Genomic DNA, 12,264 nt, shown 5'->3' with positions numbered 1-12,264 from the left:
GACTTGCCCAGGGTCAACTTCAAATAAATAAAGGAGCTGGTTCCCATGATTCCAATATAGAATCTTCCCGTATAGAATCTTTCTTTTCTCGGTAGAGCAAAGAGCATCAAGCATGTTGAGTGGTAGATATAATCGAGTTGCATGTTAAAGGGGATGGATGCTCCCGACTACTAGAATTTGGATTTTGGAGCAGAAACTGCATGTGTGCCTTTCTTTGTTATCCCAGTACTAACCACAGTGCTTAGCACATAGTAGGTACTTAACAAGTGCTCATTCATTAGGTCTGTGTCATGAACCTTCTAAGTTCAATCAATATTTTATGAGATGGTAGGGGAGAAAGATGAAGAAATACCTCTCTCAAATTGCACTAATGCTAGATTTTGTATATTTAAATTTCCCTTAATGGACTCCTCTTCAAAACCTGTTCACTCAGGTTCGATACCTTAGCTTCATCTTCAACTGGATTCCCTCTTCCCAGCTACCCCTACACAATCATTTACTTCTGCCTCTCCAACAACTCTCACTCATTTCTGCCCTCTTCTCACTGCTCACACAACTCCCACCTTACATGTCTCACCTGCATTATTTACTGTAACAACGCACTTCCATTTTCTCCCCCTCCCTAATCACTTTTCCACATAGATGACAAAATAATATTTCTAAGACGCAGATCTAGCCATGTCACTTTCCTGTTCAAAGTCTTTCCGTGTTCCCTATCACTCTCACACGGGTTCTTAACCCAACAGTCTGTGAATGAGTTTCAGGGGATCCGTGAACTTGAATGGGAAAAAAAAAATCTTTTCACTAACTTCTGACAGCACTTCCTTTGATTACGAATGTTGTGTGTGTGTGTATGTGTGTGTGTGTGTGTGTGTGTGTTTTAAAATATTCCAGGAAGGGGTCCATAGGTTTCACCAGACCACCAAAGGTGTCCATGACACAAAAAAAGGTTAAGAAGCCCTGTACACAAGCCCCTTCACAATCTTGCTCCACACTACCCCTTCAGCCTTTTTTCACATTATACTCCTTTACACATCCTACATTCTAGCCAAGCTGGACGACTAGCTGTTCTTCAAACCTGGCATGCCTTCTTCTGCCTCTGTATGATGCAATTCATAAGCCAGAGGTTTTCAAACGTGGGGTTGAGGAGGCTAAGCAACACTCCCCAGTGTCAGTTGAACCATATTAAAATGCAATTGGGAAATACTGTATTTAACAACATTACGAGAATACGATAAAATATAAATAATGGCAACTTGTGGTTTTTTTAGTCACTATGCAGCCTGCAGGGGCTTACCCACCCCATTTCTATACCACTTCTGACATAGGCCAGGGAAAACCCTTCCTCCTGACCTCTTATCTCTCAGAATCCATTTCCTTCAAAGTTTAGCTCAGGTGCCTCCCTTAATTACCTCTTTTGTTAGAGTTGTCTCCTTCCTCAGATCACCCTGAATCACACTTATCTGTTCCCTTCCCAGTGGAATGTTAGCTCCTTAAGGGCAAGGAATGTTTTCTTGTCTATCTTTGTTTCCCAGGCTTAGCATAGGGCTTTTGTTCATAGTAGAACCTTAATAAATGTTTAGCAAACCTGGAAGAAATTGGATAACCCAGGTCTTTTGAGTACTTAGTCTAGTACAGGTTTTACTTCCATTCCAGTAGAAATGCTGAGTTACCAAAAATGTGAAAGTAAAACTCATCAGTTAGAAATATCCAAAAGTAGAATTGGTCACCTTGGCGAATAATGAGTACTGTCCCCACCCCCAGCCTCTCTACTCTAGAGTCTTCTAGCAGTGACCAGATTACCACTCATCAAGGACATTAGAGGAGGGATTCTCGTTCAGAGGTATAGTTGAGCTAGATGGCCTCCAAGGCCTTTCCAACTTTGAGATCCTGTGATTCTGAATTGAATTGTACTATAAAGCAAACCAATGTGTGAAGCAGAGATGGGTTATAAAACTAGTTCCACAATGTGAATCAAATAAAAGCCCCATTCTCACACTCCACAAAAATCCAAATTTCCTGAATCTAATGGCACCACGCATTATGGTTTTTCCTTGTTTTATTTCAAAAACTTAAATAGGGGGTATAGTGGCACATTGCTAATAAAGCCACCTTTACTTGGCTAAAAGGCCAAGGGAAGTAAAATGTAGGAATCAAAAGCTATTCACCACACTTGTTAAACTGAGGTAGGATATTGTGAATTCAGTAGCCCATAAAAATGTTAGTACTATTAATTGTAAGCACTGTTACTTCATTTTTGTATTTGTATCCTAAGCACTTAGGGCAGGACCAAACACAAAATCAGCTCTGAATAAATTCTTATTGATTGATGGATTCAGTTTATGATAAATAAACAGGACGAGAAAGGTTTAAGTTTCTCATCCAAGGTTAGTAACTAGTTGGTTAGTAAATAACTGGTCCTAGAACTTAGATATTCTGTCTTCTAGTCCAGCCCTCATTTACATCATACCACATTGCCTTTTCCTTCATCTATGTCATTATCCAGACCCTCCTATGCAGTCTAAGAAGACAAATGCAGAATTCAATTCAGCGTTCATTAAGAGCCTACGTTATTTGAAGAAATTAATGCCAGCTGCTGGGAATATAAAAATGAAAAACAACAGAGCCCTTACCCTACAGGTACTTACAATTTAATCTAAACTCTAAGACATGCAAGCAAATACATGTGATTAAGGCAAGATGTGATAAAGGCAAAGAAGAGTTCTAGTCAAAGTGCTTTAAGAAATTCATGGAGAGTAAAGATCCCTTTCAGCTGGGAAGAGAAGGCTTCAAGAAGGAGGTGGCACCCAGGAATGGAGTGCATTTGCAGCCTGAATTCAAGAATGCTCAGAGAAAGACAAAATCGGGGAATAGCTAGAACACTTGGCCTGGAATGTGAATGTATTAAGTATACCTACTGTGTACAGTGTACTACTGTTCTGGGTGCTAGTGACACAATGCGGTCCCTTTCCTTCAAGAAACTTAAAATACAATGCGCAGGTTATGAGGGCTGTCATGGTCCTGATTGGGGAATACAATAAAAAATCCTCAACTGTGAAGTGTTTTAAATGTTACCCACCACAAAGTGACTTGGAGCTGGAAAAGCTAAAGTATTTTCTTTCCCTTTTGGTCAGTTTCACTAATAAATTCAACAAGCATTTATTAAGTACTAACTGTATCCCCTTGAACTGTGCTAGATTCGGGGAGGAATACAAAGACAAAAACAAAACGGCCCCTGCCTTCAAGGAAGTTAAATTCTGTTAAGAAGAAGCAACATAAACACAGCAAAGTAAGCTCAAAATATACACAAAGTAGTTATGAAGTTTTGGTGCAGCAGATAGAGTGCTGACCCTGGAGTCAGGAAGACTTGAGCTCTGTGACCCTGGGCAACTCCCTTAACCCTGTTTGCCTCAGTTTCCTCATCTGTAAAATGAGCTGGAGAAGGCAATGGTAAACCACTCCATTATCTTTGCCAAGAAAACCCCAAATGGAGTCATGAAGAGTAGGACATGACTGAAAATGACAAAATAACAACAAAGATATGAAATAAATTTCAGGGGTGGTACCAACTGCTGGGATCAGGACAGCCTTCCTCTAAGGGTTGGTACTTGGGCTGAGTTTTGAAGGAAGCAAGGAGAAGGTAGAAGGAGATGAATTCCAAGTACAAGACACAGTTTTTAAAGAGGGCTGGAGATGAGAGAGCAAACATTTTCTATGAAGAGCAGCAAGTATGCCAGAACTGGCAATATGCAATATAAAGCCTGGAAAGGTAGGCTAGAGCTGGGTTGTAAAGGGCATTAAAATCTAAGCAGAAAAGTTTATATTTTATCCTCGAAACAGAATGGAGCTACTGGAGCTTCCTGAACAAAAAAAAATGACGTGCTCAGACTTGTTCTTTAGGAATATCAATTTGTGAGCAAAAAATAAAAAGTTTTTTTTTAAATACACAGAACAAAATGAAGTCCAGAAGGGGACGCAAACAACCTGGGCAGTGTTGGAACTAGTATGTTAAATTTAATATATGCTTTTAAAAAATAACTGCATGCAAGAGATTTGTTGCTTCATATACAATTCTCTGTGTATGAAAATTTTAATTTTTGTCAAGTTCATAATAAATTTTTAAAAAGGAACATCAATTTATATGTTTAACATGATTGTACATATATTGTTTGCTGTCTTGAGGAGAAGGGAGGGGAAGGAGGGAGAAAAATTTGGAACTCAAAATCTTACAAAGATGAATTTTAAAAAGTATCTTCACATGTAATTGGGGGGAAAATAAAATACTATTAAGAGAAAAAAGGAGTATCAATTTGATCCAAGACAGTTCTAAAGGATCCATGATGAAAAATGCTGTGTATCTCCAGAGAGAGAACTGATGAATTCTGAGTGCAAATTGAAGTATAATTTTTTCACTTAATTTTTCTTGCTTTTTGTGATATGCCTAATATGGAAATACATTTTACATGATTTCATATGTATACTTGATATTATATTGCTTGCCTTTTCAGTGGGGGGAGCTGGAGGGAAATAGAGAATTTGGAATTCAATTTTTTAAAAAGGATTGCTAAAAATAAATAATTAGAAAATAAAATAAAGGAATGTCAGTTTGGTAGTTGCAGAGGATGAATTACAGAAAGTGACTTGCCCAAGGTCACACAGCTAGTAAAGTGTGTTAAGTGTCTGAGGCCAGACTTGAACTCAGGTCCTCCTGACTCCAGGGCCAGTGCTCTACTCATTGTGCCACCTAGCTGCCCCAGCTCTGGGCTTCTTGCCAGGACATCTCCTGGGAGCTGTCCACCACTGCAAGTCTTTAAACACCAAACCTTTAAAAAGGAGACAGTTTGAGAAGTTTGATGATCATCTTAGGGAGAAGAGTTTAAAGTTACAAAACATATATGAACTTTAAGGTTCATAAAAGCACTTTCCTCACATTGATTGGGAGATAAGTAGTAGAGTTATTATTACATTTACAGATAATAAAACTAAATCTCAGAGAAGTGATTTACCCAAGGTCACACAGCTACTAAGTAGCAGAGCTAGTACTAGGACCAAGGTCTTACAGTTCCAGCACCAATACTATTTCATGATTCCTCTCTCAGCAGCTACGCAGAGCTGACATTTCTATTCTCACAAGAAAAGGCAAGACATTTTTTAACTTTCATTTTCACCTAATCTTTCAAAAAGTATATACAATTTACAAATATGTATTGAAGGGAGCTCTTTCATTCTGGATTAGAGAACTCACAAAACCCTCACAAATCTCAATAGATTTCTTCAAGCATTTGTCTCAGGCTTCTCTATTAAACAGACCTTCAGCAAGGTTAGAAGAAGCAATTCCTGGACAGTGGCTTGGAAGAACTGAAGATACTCTGAACAGTCAGAAGCACCTCTGCTGCAAATTCATTCCTTCATCTATTATTTATGTATTTATTCATATTCATATTCAGGGAGATTTGCCCCTGGAGACAGGTTTCTGACCTGGTGTGTTACAGCTACAGATTTGACAAGGCAAAATGAAGAAGACTAAATGCACATCTAGCCAGGACCTGTGCTGTGCTATATATGTGCTTGAAGTTTTAGGGAGTCAGTCCTTTTACATTGGGTTTCAAAGGCCCTCTAGTGGTCTACTTAGAGTTCTGCATTGAAACACCTGAATTAAACATAAGGGGATTTGCCCTCCCCTTCCCCAATTTGGTCCTCACCTTTGAGAATCACCACAACCTAATCCCCTTTGACCCTTGGTAAGAAATTGAAATTTTGAAGGTTTCAAAGTTTACAGCTTATCAACACTGCACTTCATTTTCATCGACTTCCAGGAGTATTACATGTGCAGAACCACTGTGGGATTAGAACTCTACAAAATATTATTTGCCTTTTCTGAATGGCTTTCTCAGATGATTAAATACAGAATGAAAAGGATTTTATGAAGCCAAACCATACAGGAAACCTGAAAAGTGCCTGCTGTTGTGTCTGAGCACTACAAAGAATCTTCCCATCTTTCAGCCTTCATCTTTCGACTTTTTAATATTCATCTGAGGTTTGTGTAGCTTGCCAATGTTTCCCAATTGAATTTACACTATTTTGATTCTAATTTTACATTCCATTTCACTTTCCATAGACAGCTTCCCTCTGCAGCAAGCAGTCTGAACCTCATTAGAGTGCTCAAATAGCTTATGTGGTAACAGCACTCTTAGGATATCACAGAGGAGTGAAGAGAGTATCTTCCTGTCATGTTTATTAAGGGGTAATGGGAAGGGGTGGGGTGTCTATGTTTTTTGTGAATGTATGATGTGGATTTTTGTTTCACCTATTCTCTGTATGACATTGATGAGAGATAATGTGGCATTGTAGAGAGAGAGGTAGCCTTGAAGACAGCAGGACCTGTGTTCAAATTCCACCTTTCTGGAAACTGTGTAAACCTGGGCAAGTAATTTTATTTCTTGATCCTCTAGTCTAGGCAAATCTCTAAAACAGTTGCAGAGAAAAATGCCTACCAATGTCTGTTGGAATTGGTAGAAAGAATTCTCTCACCACCAGGCCATGGTCTGCCAGAAAACCTCTCAGGACACCCCAAAGGAGGCGTTTTGAAAGAAATAGTCTCATGAATACCCACGTGTTCATATGCCGATCCTTGTCTAAGTTTGTTAGTCTACTTTATTTCCCACCCCCACCCCCAACTATAGCTATGTGTTAAATCAAAGAAAACAATGTAAGTATTTTACTTTTCAGGGTAAAGTCAATAATTGATTTTTCTGAGCTGCACATTGTTTTCTCTGCCCTTCCTACATCTAGCAGATGAGGTAGTCTGTTAGGGCCATTCCGTTGATTTGTGTTCCTCTCTCTGTGTTAATAATATAGTAGGACAAATGAATCTTTGCATTTGGGATTCAGACTCATTCTGTGATGGTTCACAAATACCCTCAACATATACTCTGCATTTCAATCTAAGGAAATAACAGGGAAGAGGGAATTTTACTTTCCTCCAAAATTCTATAATTTTCATATTCATGATAATTTTGGCATTATATTCCTATAGAGGATGTGTTCTAACTTAATATCAGTTATAAAAAGAAAAAAATTTAAAAGTGATTCTTGTCTCTCAATAGAGAATATCAAAAGAAAGTTACTTAGTTCACTAGCTATATACAAAACTAAAATTTCCGCAAGGTTGAAGCCTTCATGTACATGCTATGTTGTGCTGATGTGCAAGATAGCACAGTTTAAAATCTCTGGGGGATAAAAACAAACTTGAAATACATGAAATCAGGCTTCAGCCTTGGAACTTATTCACAGTCCACTAGATTTTATGAGGCAAGCAAAAATGGGAGTTGATGGGATGGCAAAGGATAGATTCTTTGTAAGGTGAAATGTGAAAACACATGAAAAACAAATTACTGAAAACACAAGTCTTAAAAATTGAAAAAATTCAGTTCGTCTCACCTAAAGATTCAAAGTAATTGAAAATGATGTCAAATGATACTTTTACTTTTAGGTGACAGATACCAACAAACAGACAGTTATTCCGTAATTAGTCAGAGAACCCTCTGCCTCAGAGGGAACATTCCTAAATTGAAATTTGATCTAGGATCTTTTTGTTGGATTCTAAGATTTCTCCTCATTCTCCTTGTGTCCTCACATTTACAGCAAAATAACTGGCAAAAGGAACATTCTGAGGGACTGGAGGGAGTGGTATGTACAAAACTAAAGGTAGAGAGAGTATCTCACAATAGGACTGCAGGCATTCCAGAGGAGTCAACAGGAGATATCTTGAAGGGAAAGACTTCATTCCAGTACTATTGCCCTGATAGATATCTGGCCACTGGACACAGATGACTCTGGAGGAGCAAGTGAAGACTGGTGACCTTGCACAGCCCTCTCTCACTCAAATCAGAGTCAACTGCAAGTCATGTCATCATTTTCCTGATGTCGTGGTCCTCTTCAAGAATGGAAGGACAGATCACAACAATCCACAAGACATACAGTTCAAAGCACATCCATCCGAGTAGGGACATCACCTTAAAATCTAAATGAAACCATTTGGGCAAACCACATGATGGCTTAAAAAAAGAGTGGTTTGGCAGGAAAACTTCCTTCAATACAATCAAACCCAGGATACAGGTATTTTGAAAGAAACGATCTCTTTACATGTTATGTAGAGGGCATGGAATTTAGGTATTGAAGTCAATGACTCCTATAAGTACAAGGAAAAGTCATTTCTATGCCTTAACTTTTTTGTCATTTTCTCTGTCAGGTAGACATGATTACTATCCCAGAGATAATCATCACTAAGGGTTTGCTTTTGCATTTCTGATTTTTTTCTTTCCTGAAAGAATCCTAAAGTCTAGTAATCCTTTTTCAGAAGTCAATTTCCTTCATTATGGTACAAAGAGGAGGTACTTTTGGCTCTATTCTTAGTATGATTGCAAATGCTTTATGGCACTGTCAAGAAGCCAGGAAGCTGAGGCAACCCAAGATTTTATGGTTTTTGGATGAATGAATGAATAATACAGAATATCAACAGAGAGCAATCTGTATCCTTTGCTATCAGCTACCACATCTATAAAGGTGGTTAAAGCAACCCCTTATTGCAAACTCTAATTAACAAAATCAGGCATTACCAGATTAGCTGTATATAAGGCTAGAAAAAAGAAAAAAAATTGAGCCAAAGTGGGTAATTCACTATCTTTATCATGCCATGTGCATTTATGTACACGTCTATAACCAATTCATACTACGTCTTTCTATTTAAAGTAATTAACCTAAAGGTAGAAAGAAATCAGTCAATCAATAGATATTTATTAAGTGTTAACTAGATGTTAAGTACTTGTCCTACTGTGCCTCCCCATTCTCTCAATTCAGTTCTCTCTGGATTCTAGCTCCTTGTCCCCTCACCTGTCACATTATTGCCCCAGTGGGTACCTTTGATTCCCCTACCCCTAGTCTTTCCAGCACACCTATATGTGTTATCTTCCTCTGTTAGAATATAATCTTTTTGAGGTCAGGAACTGTCTGTTTGTATTTGTACTCTCAACACTTAACACCGAGTGCCTGGTGCTTAGTAAGTGCTTTGATTAATAAATCCTGACTGATTGATGATGAAGAGATGAAAAGCCAATGTCTTGAGAAACAAAGACCTTCATGCCATCCCTGCAGCTTCCAGCAGCAAGCAAGAATTACAGGATTCCTGATTTTCCATCCCCTTCCTCCTCCAGTCCTTGAAGCAGAATTCAGAGTATCCAGGAGTTCCTCAGATGAATCCTAGGAGGCTGTCGCTTCACTGAACCTCAGAGAAAATTACTGGGGGAAAGGGAAACTTGAAGGGAAGACCTTGGAAAGGTAGATGCTGAGAGAAGAGCAAATGGCAGCCCTGCTGGTCCCAGAGGATGACCATCCCATATGTTTTTCCTGTCAATGTGCTAGGGTTTGCTTTAAGAAATTAACAATAGGAGTTTGCTTTAGGAAAATTAACTGTGTCATCATAAGCTGCCTTTTACTTAACCTTTCTAATACACCAGTTTCCTCATCTCTAAAATGGGGATAACAACACTTACATTACCTATTTCATGGGGTTCTTTCAAGCAAAACACTGATAGACATTAAAGAGATGCTATTAGTAAGTAATGGAAACAACAGAGAGCTAAGAGTTAGGAAACCTGGATTCTAGTCTTGTCTCTTTCTTCCTTCACTAACTAGTGATTTTGAACAAATCAACCTGTTTGTGCCTGTTTCCTGATGTGTAAAATAGAGCTAGATAAGATGATCTCCAAGTTTCTTCCCAGCTCTAAAATTATATGATTTTATGATGCCAGGAAATTTGGGAGGCTTCTGGCTCCCTAAGTACTATCCTTGGGAAGAATTGAGGACCTTGACCGTAGTGGTGATTTCTAAACTTCCCAAAACAACCTTCCTTGACTGCCTCTGTCAGATAATGGAGCCACCTAGACCTAGGATTACTGGTACCCCTTCTTAATCTCTGACTGCCTTTCCTACCCATGTCTACCTGGTCTACACTCTGAATCTACTGCCCTGCCTGGTTTAAACTCCAAGAAACAAAAATGCCCCTCCCAGGATAAAGCTCATTATTTCTCAACTCTTACCACCAAACTTCTAATTTAAGCCCTGACTGACCCTACCTCCCTGAGGCTCCTGTGCCCTCAGATTGGAGGACTGGAGGGAGGAAGACCAAACTCCTCTCAATGCCTTCTTTTACAGAGGACAGAAACTGGGCTTCTCAGCTCACTCAACTCTGCATCTGCTGCTCTGCCTGGTTTCAGTTCCACAGAACAAAATGCCCCTACCTGGTACCTCTTAGCATCCCATTCCCCCACTCCTGCTTCCTTTTGTGTTTGTCTCCCCCTTTAGATTGTAAGCTCCTTAAGGGCAGAAATTGTCTATTTTTATTAATTGTATCCCTAGCACTTAGCACGGTGCTTAATAAATGTTGATTGGATTGGACTTTCCTTCTCCAGTATTTTGTGAGACCCTTACCAAATCTGAACCATCAAGCAAAAGTAGAAAATAAATTCAGAAATAATACACCAATCAGGATAAAGTTAATTAGAAATGTATATAAGTAGATGCTTGCTAGTTAGCCTAATCTAAACTGATTTATGGTTCCCCAGGCCTAGTTTTGGCCAGGATTCACTATCTGCCAAGGGACCTTCTCATCTGGGCTTCAGTAGTGTAGTCTCTAGCCCCAAGAAAGTCCCCTTTGAATTAGAATTGGTCCATCTGGGTACTATAGCCCAAACTCACTCTCAGCCAGTGAAGAACTCTTCTAGTTCCCTGTAGAAGTTTTTGGTGTTCCACCTGCATTCCTGTCTAATCTTTTGGCTAACTACCTCCTACCCTCTGCCAGAGTCAAGGAGGAAGTAAAAATAATAAACACAGGAGGGATAAACGGAGAGAAGGGAAGGTCCTACCTGTGTGGCGCTGTGCTAAGTGTATTACAAATGTCTCATTTTATCCTCACAACAACCCTGGGAGGTAGGTTCTGTAATTCCAGTTTTACAGTTGGGGAAACTGAAGCAAAGGTTAAGTGATTTGTGCAGAGTTGCATAAGCTAATAAGTGTCTAAGGTTGAATGTGAACTCAGATCTTCCTGACTTCAGGCCCAGAGCTCTATCTACTGTGCCACCTAGCTGCTTCAACTAGAGTTAAAGTCTTTAGGTTGTTTTTAACTTTTTTAATCACCTAGGAACACAGAATAATTTAGCTTAGCATTTAGTTCACTGTCAAAAGTCACAAAAGACAATCTTTTAAATTTATACTTCAATAACAGAGACCAAAAGAAACAGAGCTCACCTAAATTTATCTCCAAAAAGGGTCCTATGAACCTATGAATTTATTTATTTCTCTGAAACTCACTGAACTCTCAGGCAATAGAAAAAATTGTTAAAATCCCTCTGGAAGAATTTTATAAATGATAATCAATGTTGTGAATGAGTGACTATGACAAGGAAGAAGCCTGTTACTCCTCTTCAGACAGCAAGTAAATTGTTTAAGGAGTAACTTTGTACAAAATTTTCAAAAACCAAGGAAAAAAACCACATCTTCAAATCCCTCATTGAAATTTCATTTCAACAAGATGGCGGCTGGTAAGCAGGGAATAATGTTAGCTCCATACGGAGACCCTCCAAAAACTTATAAAAAATGGCTCTGAACCAATTATAGAACGACTGAACCCACAGAACAGCAGAGGGAAGTAGGGCTCCAGCCCAGGACAGCCTGGATGGTCTCTGGGTGAGGTCTATCCCACACGGAGCTTGGAGCTGGGAGCTGGGAACAGAGTGGAGCAGAGCCCAGCCTGAGCGGCCTGGACCATCCAGACCAGAAGCCGGGCGGAGGGGGCGCTAGCGCCCTGATTCAGTGAGCTGCGGCAGTTACAAGACTTCTCAACCCACAAACACCAAAGACTGCGGAGAAGGTTAGTGGGAAAAGCTGCAGGAGTGGAAGGAGTTCCAGGTTCGGCTTCCAGCCCCAGGGGCAGCGGAGGTGGGGCAGCTACAGCTGTTGTTACTTCCTGCTCCAGGCCCACCTGGTGGGAGGAATTAAGTGGTGGATCAGAGCAGGGGTGCACAGCCTGCCGAAGATCTAAGCCCAGTTCGGGTTGGGGGTTGGGGAAGGAGCAGTGCTGGTGTGGCAGAGCTGGCACCTCCCCCCCAAACGTGGAACATAGAACTCTGTAATCTACAAGCAGTCATACCCCACTGAAAAACTCAAGGGTCAAGTTAGTTGGCTGGGAATATGGCCAGGCAGCGAAAA

This window comes from Trichosurus vulpecula, chromosome 1 (assembly GCF_011100635.1).
Source record: "Trichosurus vulpecula isolate mTriVul1 chromosome 1, mTriVul1.pri, whole genome shotgun sequence".
Lineage (NCBI taxonomy): Eukaryota > Metazoa > Chordata > Mammalia > Diprotodontia > Phalangeridae > Trichosurus > Trichosurus vulpecula.
The sequence above is the reverse complement of the archived record's forward strand: the minus strand, read 5'-3'. Positions refer to the sequence as shown.